This window comes from Vigna unguiculata, chromosome 4 (assembly GCF_037176805.1).
Source record: "Vigna unguiculata cultivar grain cowpea cultivar isolate G323 ecotype 2 chromosome 4, ASM3717680v1, whole genome shotgun sequence".
Lineage (NCBI taxonomy): Eukaryota > Viridiplantae > Streptophyta > Magnoliopsida > Fabales > Fabaceae > Vigna > Vigna unguiculata.
The window spans coordinates 48355503-48369019 of record NC_140795.1 but is presented as its reverse complement, the minus strand read 5'-3'; the positions used below and the strand labels follow the sequence as shown (position 1 = coordinate 48369019).

The following is a 13517-nucleotide window of genomic DNA, read 5'->3' as shown; positions in this document are numbered from 1 at the left end:
TAATCCAAAAAACACATTTTATAGCTTAAATTTTATACCTGTTCTAATTTTTCAGATATAAAAAAGAGATGGTAGTAAAAATGTTGATAACTTTTAAACCAGTTTTAATTCCAACCGGTTTAAAACTCTTAAAAAGAAACATTTAATAACTATTATACTTAAAACCGTTATAGAAATAAAATGTGACCGCAATTTAATAATAATAAAAGTTATTCCACACCGTTTAGTTCCTGTAACGATATAGAAGTGAAATGTACTCTTCGGTCTTTTCCGCTTCTCGCATTCCCTGCTTCAAAGCAATTCTTTTTGACAAAGTCAGGTCTTCCCATTGTCTTGCGATTTTCCTTCTTCCTCTCGCGCACTCTCGCTGACGTTCTCGTCGCCATTGGTGGTGCTCGTGATGCATTCCCTTCTTCCTCTCGCGCATTGTCACTGACTGTTCCCGTCGTTGTTGGTGGTGCTCGTGACGTATTCCCTTCTTCCTCTCATGCTCTCGCATTCTGCTATGGTGGTGGTCTCTGATTGCCGGTAAAAGTTTATCCTCGTTTAGGGTTTTGGCAACGCAAAACTCCCCTTCGATGACCAATACTCGTCTCTCTGACCACCATCACCACGTGTTCCATGAAAACCCTCCCCTTGAAACGTTAAATCTCTTAGCCTAGAAGAACACGGCCAATCCGTGACTTATTATTGACTAATATTGGAAGTTAGAAGGGTGAATGTGTGTTGAATAGGGTTGGGGATTTTTTATGGAAAAAAAATTAGAAGCTCGTAAAAAGTAGCAGAAGAACGGAATGGCTCCGATGAAGGTTCAACCAGTTGCAATCAACATTGATTCTAAAGGTGAAGAACGTAGTGGTGGTTGGTGGTTGGGAACAAGTTGGTGTTGAAATTGTGGCTGAAATGGTTGTCCATGACATCTCGAGTTTATCCAACGAAGGTAATCTATGGAGCTGCTAAATTTTTTTTATTCAATAATGATACCGAAGCCACTATGAGTGCTTCAGTTAAAATTTGGCAAATGAATTTTGCATTCAATAGTTGTGCTTTACTAATTCTTGTGTTATTTTAGAAGTTGAAGGTTGGTGGCATTTTCAAATACTTATGTCCCTTTTTTCATCTACTATTTATCGCATTGCAGGAGCTTAACCATGAAATAAATATTGAGATGTTATTAATGTGTGGCAGTTTGTTATATTATTTTTTGTATTGGAATGAATATTTTGTGCTAGCCCTACATTCTAATTTCTATCACTAAAGGTTTTAAACTAACACTCAGTGACCTTGTGGCAGAGATTTATAAATCAGTGCCTTCCAATGTATGATTTGAGTTGGAAAAAACATGTTGCTTCTTGAAAACAGTACTTATGAGTGGTGAGACAAATGTTACTTACTTTCATATTTCTGCTAATTAGGAGAATAATCTTACATGAATGAATTGTTTTCATTCCTCTGTGTCTATGATTTTGATCAACAAGGCAGGGTTTGTGCATGCTATATATTTTGTGACTATTTTATCTTTTGAAAGGGGTTTTCATCACCTAAAATGAGCTTTATTCTTTTGTTGATTCCTTTCTTACAATTATTATGAAAGTAACTCTAAAGTTTCCTCTAGGCAATTGATCACAACACGTGCAAGATTTTTTACAAGATGTTGAACAAAGGTGTCTTTGATGTTATTAATGAATGCATTTCAACCGGCAAGAAAGTATGTGATGTACTAGGAGCTTTTATTTCCTTTTTTTTTCTCTCAATCTTATGATTTGTAGAGGAGCTATGTATTAAAGTTGTTAGAAAACATTCAGGAAACAATTAGAGTTACTTTGTCTAGTTGGTGAACATTGCAAAAGTGATATTGTTTCTTCAACAACTGATCATGTGTATAATTAATTGTTTTTATAATCAAATATAACCATAACCAGTTCCTATGGGTAAAAAATTATTCAATAATGATTTTAAGAAACATTGTTGCGGTGTGGCTTAAAATATTTATTTTTGCAAGTGACTTGATATTGCTGTCTTATTTGATCAAATGTTGACTCCTCTGTTGAATACTTTTGGTTATTGAAAATGTGTTCTTGTCTCAGGATGGAGTGATGGAGACTGCTAAAGATCTCAAAGGGCAAAGAAACATGGAAATATGGTCAAAATTTTAATCTGTCTTACACATTTTCTTTAGGTTTATATTGCTTATGCTTACATCTTTTTACTTACATGTTGAACATGTGAATGGATTCATCATGATAGATTGAACCGAGTTATGAGATAACTTAGTGATAAAGTTGAAAGGGAGAGTGAGAATGAGAGTGAGGTTATGCGTTTAATTTTTCTTACTAACACTTACGAGTTATAAGATTGTTTTTTATAAGGTTGTTTTTGTAGGTTTAGAAGAGATTGGAATATACAGAAACAACTTTTTACCAATTAAACAGCAGCCAGATAATCAAATTTCGATAATGAAAGCAGCAGAGAGTTTGGTCCAATCTGGTTCTGCTTGCTTGCTTCGGAAGAGAAGTGAGATTACGTTTGATGGCCTATTTAACATTGATAATCATATTAATTTTTGAATATCTAACCTTTGAATTTTCTTATACAGTCAAGGACTTGCACCACTGCCTCAACTATCTTCGTGTTACCTACGGGTCAAGTGAGTTCTATATTCCTATTTCCTGTTGAGTTTTTTTGTTGGCTGGTTTTTTAGTGCTTGAATTTCCGAAAGTTTTGGCCTTCTTTCTTGGATGCTTGCAATAGGTTTCATTGAATCAGAGCTCGAAGGAATTGACTCATTTTTGTTACCATCAGTTTTGTGACTACGGTTGTCGATTTCGACCATACCAACCTCAGGGTCATCGTCCTTAGAGTGCACAGGTACTGAAGTCGCACCATTTTCTTGCATGGTGGAATTATTACGGGACTTGCGTTTTCTTCCAGCTCCCACCATGCTATTTACTGGCTCAAACATTTTAGCCTTTTCTTTCCTTAACTCAGTGTTTGGTTTTGAAGGATTGTGCATATCACAGGAAATAGTCATGTGCTAAAACACAAATGTGAAGATCATTTGAACAAAAGGTCAAAATAACATTAGCTTCCCTAAAAGGAGAGGCACACTGAGGATTAAGAAAGAAGAACCTGATAAAGATTACATGATAAGAAAAAATGTGTAACCTTTACCGGAATTCTGATTTTGAGAGTTCCACTGGAAGTTTCAACTCGAGGCTGATCACCCTCTATCTTTTCTTTTCCTGAAGGTTGTGCAGGGCAGATAAATTTTATTCTTGCCGCAGCTTTCGCTCTTCTAGCGGATCCAATTCTAGCACCTTCTTCCCCAAATTCAGCCTCACCCTGCTTTTCATCTTCCTTTGCATCTTCCACTTTATCAAGTTTGGGAGATGAAAGATCTGCTTCTTTTCTAAAACCAGATTTGGATATTTCTCTATTGGGTTGTGATGACAAAACTAAATTCTTCTTTATTTTTTCTACCAATTTATCGCCAGGTTCCTCATCATTATAATCTTGAAGTGGGAAAATTTTGTCCCTTAAATCTTGCTTACGAGTATCTGACCTGTTCATCCCAAAACAGCATAGAAGTCAGGCAAAATACAGGAAAACTCAAAGGACTAGGAGAAAAAGAAAACAACAAGATTTTCAACCATCAAATAGAAATAAGAGCAGGGAAAAAGAAGAAGCAAAATTGATCACATCAATTTTCTTTCATAGTGCATGCATTGATTCAAACAATCAGATATCTCATTCACCAGTTACAAACAACCTTACTTTTTGGTAGATCCCTGTATGGTTGGTTCCACACTGAAGATCAAGTAATTTCATGGAAAATAAATTTGTTTTAACAATACAATCATATAGTGATGATTCAAATTACAACGCATGATAGAATGATGTGAGACCAGCAACTGAAACAGAGAGAATATTAGAACAATCTGCCAGCACTATATGGAAGTACCATGTTCATTGTGACTACCTTAATTTGTCGAGTGGAGAACATCACAGCTTGGACAGCCACAGCCCGTACCTTGTATCAGAGAATTGTTCGAGATTGGATAATTAAATCACTTTCAAGTGCTCCATGCACTAGCCAGGGCCTTCTTCAGGTTGGGCTTATCTATTTCGTTGTTGAAAACCAATATTTTATGTTTTTGTAGTTACCTTGTCATCATCATCACCATCACCATCATATTCTCCACAATATGGAGGGCATGCTGTGATATGTCGTTTCTTGTATGACCATAATTGTAAGTTTATTTGAAAATTAAAATTCAAATATGTTTTTTAAAGTGTCAAACGCACGATGATCTTTTACTTGGGTTTATTGTCATTCTCTGCTCAAAAAAGTAACTTCATAGAAAATTTAAGGTTTGATTTTGTGCTTCTGCTTCTTCTGTTGAAATTCCTTTGATTTTGATTATTACTTACTTTCTAATGCATATATATATATATATATATATATAAATATATATTGGTGACAGTGTAATATATATATATATATATATATATATATATATATATATATATATATATATATATATATTGGTGACAGTGTAATTATATCTTTATTTTTATGAAGTCCTCACCAGTTTCTCTTTACACTATGTGTGTATGTATTTCACATCAGAATAAACTTTGTAAAGCAAATACTTGGCAAAGAGCACAGCCCACAATTGATGTTGTTTTACTTTTATCTGAGATAAAAATTGGCATTGGGAAAAATGAATGGCCAATACAAACAGCAAATATTCTTGCAGTAATGGCTGCGACAGCTACGCTTCCGGGGCAAACTTAAAAGTATCTGAGTCTTTTAACTTAGATGTTATCAGTACTGGTTAGTGTAACCAAGCTGCAGCGACAGTTAAGTGCAACCATGCTGGAGAAATTGCTGGAATGAGAAGGTTGTATAACAGCATTGGTGGATTTCAATCTGGTGTTGCACCTCCTGGTGGTCTTGGACTTGGAGCTGGACTTCAGAGAATTATATCGAAAGCTTTTCCTCAGCACCCACAAGTTGAGGATGACTCTTTTAATGGAATGTTGCTTAATAAGTTTGTGCGTTTACTTCAGCAGTTTGTCAACGTAGCAGAGAAAGGTGGGGAAGTGGTCAGATCTGAATTTCGTGATACTTGCTCTCAGGCCACAATGCTGCTTTTGTCACATTCGGTAAACATTTCTTGCTGCTGCATATATCATCTGATTATGCTAATGCAGACTAAAGTTTAGGTTAGAAAAATAAATACAAATACACTTTATTTAAAATCTCTGCTTTTGTTATTTTTTGAAGGAAAATATGGTTGTGCTGCCTCTTATCTTAAAGATGTAGCTTTATCTTTGGACAAGTTGCGGGAAGGCTATGTTGAGGTGTGTCTAATCACTACAGTAGTATTCCTCTGATGCTAGAATGGTTTTTGTACTTAGAACCTTTAACAAATGTCCTATACATTATGATGATGGGATGCTATAGTATACGGTTTCTAATTTGGTTACTTGTCTAGAAGAGGACACTTTTTAAAACACACTTTTGAGTGCATTTTATTAGGGAGATTAATTACAAATTTTTCTGTTCCTTTCATTTGTGTGTTCTATTTATTCTAGTTTTTATCTAATAAATTTGAACCAATAATATAATTTTTATCTATTAGAAATGTGATCAGTATTATATTTCATATAAAATTTAGATTGTATTTTATGTGAATATTAGATTGAATGAAATTTGTTGTTTGGATGTTTTGGATAATTATTACCTGTTTTGTATGTGGTAATAAGCAAAAACAAACTTTTCATTAAAAAATGAAAAATCACTTTTTATACCGGTTTAAGTCAGAAGGGGTATGAAAGGTGGAACTTTTTATACCGGTTATAGAACAAATATAGAAAGTTGAAACTTTTTATACCGCTTATATCTATACCGATTCTACAACCGGTATAAAACACTTTTCTTAACCGGTATAAAAAGGTTTTTTTGCACTAGTGATGATATTCTATAATCATTCTTGGTTAAAGTTCTTTTTTTTTTTCCGAGGTTTGTTAAGATATTTTCGATTAATATTGTCGAAGCTTTTATCCATTGAAGTAGATCCAAATTGTTTTCTCAATCGAGGCTAATTTTCCAACATTGTTAGTTGGATTTTTTTGTTTTGTCGACATTGACTAAAGCAATCCTAGTTAAGGTTAATAAAAATTTTCAAGTTAACATTTAAAAAAAAATCCTAAACATTATTGTCAGAAAAATAACATTTTTAAGGACTACTAATAAATTATATTATATAAATATATATTTTTATATTTTTATTTATTTTTATAATTTGTTGTTAGTTAAAAGGATGAAATAGTAGATTTATAAAAATTAATTATTTAATTTTGATATGCATAAACATATACATAAATGCCAGAGACACGTGTACTTTATCATTGATCAAGTACATCACTGACTCAGTAGCATAGTCAATTGAAGCTGTAGCTACTGCAACAAGATTGCAGAATGTCCTTAAATCAATTTGGCTGAACAATTATTTATCTTAAATTTGTTTAATTTCTCACATTTTTAGTCCAAAACATGCAGCTAGCTATGATGGCAATTAACATTGTGACAATTTCTTCACATCTGTTTAATGTTGACAGGTTGAGACCATTCCTTCACAGGTACTACTTTGTGACTGTTCGTAGTTCATGTGTTATATTTTGCAACCGAGTCGTAACCTTTTACACAAAAACTTTAAGACAATGATGTTATGGGTCTTTATTTTTATATAGTGTTTAACTTTGTCTATTATATCCAATGTGAGACTTTGATTCACACTTGGACTATTTCCAACAATCTTCTTCCAAGAGTGAGTCCACTTTTTTTTTTTTTTTCTTTTTCATATGATATATTTTTCTTTAGGTATAAGTGACCCCTGGTTTACACCAAAATCTTAAGGCAATGATGTTATGAGTCTTTATTTTTATAAGTGTTTAATTTTGTCCATTCTATCTAATGTGAGACTTTGACTCACACTTGGATTATTCCTAACTTGGATTATTCCTAACACGAATCACTATAGTTCTTCACCTTGAGTTGTATCTTGATTTTTCAACTCTTTCATCCATGTGTTCTTAGCCATTGATGTGGGTAAAAGCACTTATGAAAGAAAGTATAATTTTTATTATGAAATTTACTCTTAAAGTAGCAACAACAAATAACCTAGAGTTAAATAATTAGAAGGGAGAAAAAGTATTCAGAGAAGGAAAGATAAATAAGCAGATAGGAAATATCACTAATAAAAAAAAACTTTTTATGTTTGTTATTGTTGACATCAGAGAAATGTCTGACGTTATTACCTGTGTTATAAATTGATATTGGAGGTATCATCAAATGTAATTTTAAGTCGAACGTGGTCTGTAATACACTTAAATTAATGTTTGTTCTCTAAGGAACCAAAATAAAATTTGGAGCCAATTTAAATAAAAAAGGGCAGAATTTTACGTATGTTAGGACATTAATAGAAGTAAAATTCCGTCAAATGTTGCTCTAATCGACATAATTTTACGTCTGTTAAAACAAATGTCAAATTCTTTCTTTTTTTATGTTTTACTTACATTTGTCAATTAACCAAATCTGATGATAATCAGAAAGTCACAACGCAGAATATATATTTCAAAACAAAAATTATGGTAATACAAAATGTAGATTTCATAATCTAAAATTCTTTCTTCAACGTTTTAATCTAAACTAAATATGATAATAATCTTAAAGCTAAACCTAACTCCAATTTTGGAGGAGAAATGTTGCCCACTCTTTTCTTATTTGCTGCATTGCCCCATGTGAAATAGATGATCAATTCTTGAGGGACTAAAGTGAGTAAAGTCGCAAAAATTAATGAGAATGAATTAGAGTGGCAAGAATTGACTAATGAAAACATATAAAGCAATGAAAATGAGAATGTAACATGCAACAACAATGGAAAGCACGAAAAACAGTGAGTTACTATGAAAAATAAAAAGTGTTTGATGGAATGTCCGAGTGAAAATGAAAACCGGACAAAACTGTTTGATAAAATGCCTGAACGAAACTGAAATATTAAATGAATTATGAGAGCAATTGGAACACACTTTAATCAATACAACAATGTAATGAGCTACTTTAGAACCATAAAACTAAACTAAAACAACAAATTGAAACCAAGAAACAAAATTAGACAGCAAACTGAAATGAAAACAGTGAGTAGTGTATGCGACTGAAAACTAAATTATGAAGATTGATAAGAAAAACTGAATTAAGATGCAATAAAATGGTTTGAATCATGGACGCAACATGCAATGTAGTCTAGAAACATACTAATTGAAAACTATAACCGAGAATTGATACTAAGAACAAGTGCAGAATTAGATTTTTAAGATGGGGAAAACTAACTAAACTAATAAACCTAACTTTCTAAAATGGGGTAAAAACTGAAATATGCAATCAAAACTGGAATTAAAGCCATGAACAAGATTCAAATGATGAAACTAAACTTAAATAATGCATAAAATTGTAAAATGAATTCAGAAACTGAAATCTAATATGCAGAACCAGTGCTAAAATCTGAAAATGAAAGATCAACTATATTAACTACCATAACTATATTACCTACCATGATGAACAAATGAGAACTCTGAATTGAAATGTGAATTATGAAATGGAAACACAAGTTGAATCATGAAAACAGATTAGGGACCAATTTAACCGGTTCAGCATTTTACAAGTTGTTCTTCAATGATTGCTTAAAACTGCTGAACTCCAATTCTCTGCACCATACAGCTGCTGTCACCTTTTTTTTTTCTTTTTTCTGAAAATCCTAATATCAACAAAAATAAATTACTAAAAAAAATCTAACTGTTAGAATGCAAAATTAAAAAAGATTTAGAAAAACTAATATTTATTGAAGGAAAACCAAATCTGTCCTTAAACAAAGAAATAAAAGCAAAAGGTCTAAAAAAAGTATAATTAGTCTAGAAAAGTATGAACAAATGGAGACTTATCAGCAGGTTATTAAAAAGGAATTAAAGTTCATGATGTATAAAGAGATAATTGTTTCCTGTGTTCATTGTAATATTACAGCAGGGTCTGAGGCTGTAAAATTCTACAACATATCATATAGATAAATCAAAATATCATGAAAACCATCGATACCACTTATTTAAATTAACAATCTTAGAGGAAGTAAGATGAGATTCAATTAGCGGTTCAATCTTGATCTACTAAACAAATAATTCTTGGGAAATGTTTTTGTAAGATGGTCACTTCAACTCTCCAAATCTTATACACTCATGATGTCTTTACATCATGTTATCATGACTTTATTAACTAAGAACAGAGATGGGAAAGGACATAATATGCTTACTATTAAACCAAATTGAAAAAATGATAAAAAAGAGGCGAAGAAGTACTAATAAATTAAATCTCGGCTAATTAGAAATTACTGACTAAACATCTACTGAACTAGCTTAATTACCTCATGATAGTCAATTAAGTGAATAAATAGAGGATGAGAATTAGTACATCAAAATAAATTTGCATGAATATAAGATAAAGCAGAAAAGATATTTACTTTTATATAAAGTTTTGGTTTCAAAATACGATATACCAAGTCAGATGTCACTACTGCTTTATAATCAGACAAGTTTTGCTTTATATTCATGGATTACAGCTGTGAGCAATTTGTCTGATTCGAAAGACTCAACTATTATTGCTTCACGGGGACTCAACTTTCCCTCCATTCACAATTTCATACTTTACAACCTTTGAATGAATATTACTACTCACATTTATAATGGCGAATCAAACTTATCGAATGTTTGAACTGTCCATTCGTAATCTAAAGAGAACTGTGGAACAAAGCTGAGAAAAATTGCGATAAAAGAAAATGATGTTCCACTATCCTTAAAGTCAAGTCATCGTCGTAAAATAGCCACATACTCGTTTCATCGGTATAGCATCCCTGCACTTGGATTTCAAATTACACACTTCCATTCACCATTCACTCCATTTCCAACTCTTACGATGGCAGCAGAACTTGTTAGTGGTGCTCTTCTTTCTGCTTTTCTTCAGGTTGCATTCGAAAAGCTGGCTTCTACTCAGTTTGCTGATTTCTTTCGCGGCAGAAAACTTGATGAGAAGCTTCTCGGCAATTTGAACATCATGCTGCACTCCATCAATGCTCTCGCTCATGATGCAGAACAAAAACAGTTCACAGATCCACACATTAAAGCATGGCTTTTTTCTGTCAAAGAGGCTGTCTTTGATGCAGAGGATATCTTGGATGAAATAGACTATGAAATCACCAGATGCAAAGTGGAAGCTGAATCTGAACCTCAAACCTTTACTTACAAGGTATCAAATTTCTTCACCTCTACTTTCAGTTCGTTTAACAAGAAAATTGATTCAGGACTGAAAGAAGTGGTAGAAAAACTAGAATATCTTGCCAAGCAAAAGGGTGCTCTTGGTTTGAAAGAGGGTACTTATTCTGATGATAGATCACGTAGTAAAGTGTCACAGAAATTGCCATCATCTTCTTTGGTGGTTGAAACTGTTATTTTTGGCAGGGATGCGGACAAAGAAATGATCTTTAATTGGCTCACATCTGAAACCGACAATCATAACCATCCATCAATACTTTCTATTGTGGGAATGGGTGGGTTGGGTAAGACCACACTCGTCCAACATGTATACAATGACCCAAAGATGGAGGAGGCTAAATTTGAAATCAGAGCTTGGGTTTGTGTTTCCGATCATTTTGATGTTTTGACAGTGACAAAAACAATTCTTGAGGCAATCACTAAATCTAAAGATGATAGCAGAGACCTAGAAATGGTTCATGGAAGATTGAAAGAAAAAGTATCTGGAAAGAGATTTCTTCTTGTTTTAGATGATGTTTGGAACGAAAGGCGAGAAGAATGGGAGGCTGTGCAGACTCCTCTTAGCTATGGGGCACCAGGAAGTAGAATTCTTGTGACAACACGTGGTGAGAAAGTTGCTTCTAACATGATGTCTGAAGTGCATAGGCTAAAGCAATTAGAAGAAGAGGAATGTTGGAAACTTTTTAAAAAGCATGCACTAAAAGATGATGATCATGAATTGAATGATGAGAAAAAGGAGATTGGTAGAAGGATAGTTGAGAAGTGCAAAGGATTACCCCTTGCTCTGAAAACAATTGGAAGTCTTCTCCGCACAAAGCCATCCATTTCAGATTGGCAAAGCGTATTGGAAAGCGACATATGGGACTTACCCAAAGAAGTTGAAATTATCCCTGCTTTGCTATTGAGCTATCAACACCTTCCTTCTCATCTCAAGATGTGCTTTGTTTATTGTGCCTTATTCTCCAAAGATTATGAGTTTGACAAGAAGGAATTAATTTTGTTGTGGATGGCTGAAAATTTTCTCCATTACTCTCCAAAGAGCAACAATCTAGAAGAAATTGGTGAACAATATTTTGATGATCTACTAACGAGGTCTTTCTTTCTTCAATCAAGCTTTAAAATGCGATTCACCATGCATGACCTTATGAATGATTTGGCAAAATATGTTTGTGGAGACTTCTGTTTCAGGTTGAAATTTGATAAAGGAAATTGTATACCCAAAACATCCCGTCATTTCTCATTATCATTCCTTGACACAGAATACTTTGATGCTTTAGGGAGTTTAACTGATGCTGAAAGATTGCGTTCATTTCTTCCACTTACAAGTAACGCTTTCTATGAGAATCTTCCTTGTCAATTCAAGGTTTTGACACATGAATTGTTCTCCAAGTTGAAGTTTTTACGCGTCTTATCTTTGCATGGATATTCTGATCTAAAAGAGGTCCCTGATTCTGTTGGTAATCTTAAACATCTTCGTTCGATAGACCTTTCCTGTACTTTGATACAAAAACTACCCGACTCAATATGTTTGCTTTATAACTTGCTAATACTGAAGTTGAACCATTGTTTTTACGTGGAGGAATTGCCTTCAAATTTGCATAAACTCACAAAATTGCGTTGCCTGGAATTTGAAAATACAAAAGTGACAAAGATGCCTATGCATTTTGGAGAATTGAAAAACCTCCGTGTACTGAATATGTATTGTGTTGATAGAATTAGTGAGTTTAGTACTAAGCAACTAGGAGGACTCAATCTTTATGGAAGGCTATCAATTAATGATGTGCAGAATATTGTGAATCCTCTGGATGCATTGGATGCAAATTTGAAAAATCAACACCTTGTGGAGCTTGAGTTAAAATGGAATGCGAATCACATCCCCGATGATCCAAGGAAAGAAGAGAAAGTGCTTGAGAATCTACAACCTCCCAAACACTTAGAACATTTGTCAATAGAGAACTATGGTGGTACACAATTCCCAAGTTGGGTATTTGATAACTCATTATCAAATTTGGTGTTTTTACATTTGGAGAACTGTAAGTATTGTCTATGGTTGCCTCCCTTGGGACTTTTGTCATCTCTGAAGTCCCTCGAGATTACGGGGCTTGATGGAATAGTGAGCATCGGTGCTGAATTTTATGGGAGCGACTCTTCTTCATTCAGGTCCTTGGAAACATTGAAATTCTACAACATGAAAGAATGGGAAGAATGGGAATGTAAAACGACTTCTTTTCCACGACTTCAACATCTTTCTATCGATAAATGCCGCAAGTTGAAAGGTCTGCCAGAACATCATCTTCATTTAAAGGAACTGTTTATCAAGTCCTGTGATAAGGTCATCATTAGTGGAAACAACATGGACACATCGTCGCTTCAAGTATTGAGTTTTTATTCATGCCCACTTGTAAATGTTCCTATCACCCATTACCATCTCCTTGAAGAAATGAGGATTGGCAATGGTTGTGACTCTCTTACAATCTTTCAGCTTGATTTCTTTCCAAGGCTTCGTTTACTTAAATTGAAAAGGTGCCAAAACTTACAGAGAATTTCACAGGAGCAGACTCATAATCATCTCAAGGAACTAACAATTGTTGAATGCCCTCAATTTGAATCCTTTCCCAATGAAGGATTATCTACTCCGCAACTACAAAAGATTAAAATCCGAGGAGATGAGAATCTGAAGTTGTTGCCAAAATGCATGCAAATCCTGCTTCCGTCTCTCGGTGAACTGCGAGTAATTGAGTGTCCAAAAGTGGAGATGTTTCCAGATGGAGGTTTGCCATCAAATATAAAAGATGTGTCTCTTTCAAGTTTCAAACTTATCGCCACCCTGAGAGAGAACTTGGATGCCAACACATGTCTTGAAAGCTTGTGTATTGAAAATGTAGATGTGGAGTCTTTTCCTGATGATGTTTTGCTGCCACACTCAATTACTGTTCTAAGAATCTCTGATTGTCCAAATCTTAAGAAGATGGATTACAAGGGTCTCTGCCACCTCTCCTCTCTCAGACTTTTTGATTGCCCCAACCTTCGATGCTTACCAGAGGAGGGTTTGCCCAAATCCATGTCTTCTCTCTCAATCTGGAACTGTCCATTGCTCGAACCTCGTTGTCGGAGGAATCCAAAAGCCCAAGACT

At 34.0% G+C, this 13517-nt stretch overlaps 1 long non-coding RNA gene and 1 pseudogene across 2 annotated transcripts; both read left to right on the top strand.

Moving 5' to 3' along the window:
- The first annotated feature begins 159 nt into the window (after positions 1-159).
- On the top strand, positions 160-5142 carry LOC146887358 (uncharacterized). Of its 2 annotated transcripts, XR_014994558.1 has the most exons (6): positions 162-940; positions 2088-2143; positions 2383-2514; positions 2597-2647; positions 2752-4109; positions 4631-5142. It is a non-coding gene; the product is annotated as an uncharacterized LOC146887358 (long non-coding RNA). The 2 variants fall into 2 exon arrangements; XR_014994557.1 differs by having other exon boundaries at positions 160-940; positions 2088-2514.
- A 4568-nt stretch (positions 5143-9710) lies between these two features.
- LOC146887357 (putative disease resistance RPP13-like protein 1) lies at positions 9711-13260 on the top strand (annotated as a pseudogene).
- The last annotated feature ends 257 nt before the right edge of the window (positions 13261-13517 follow it).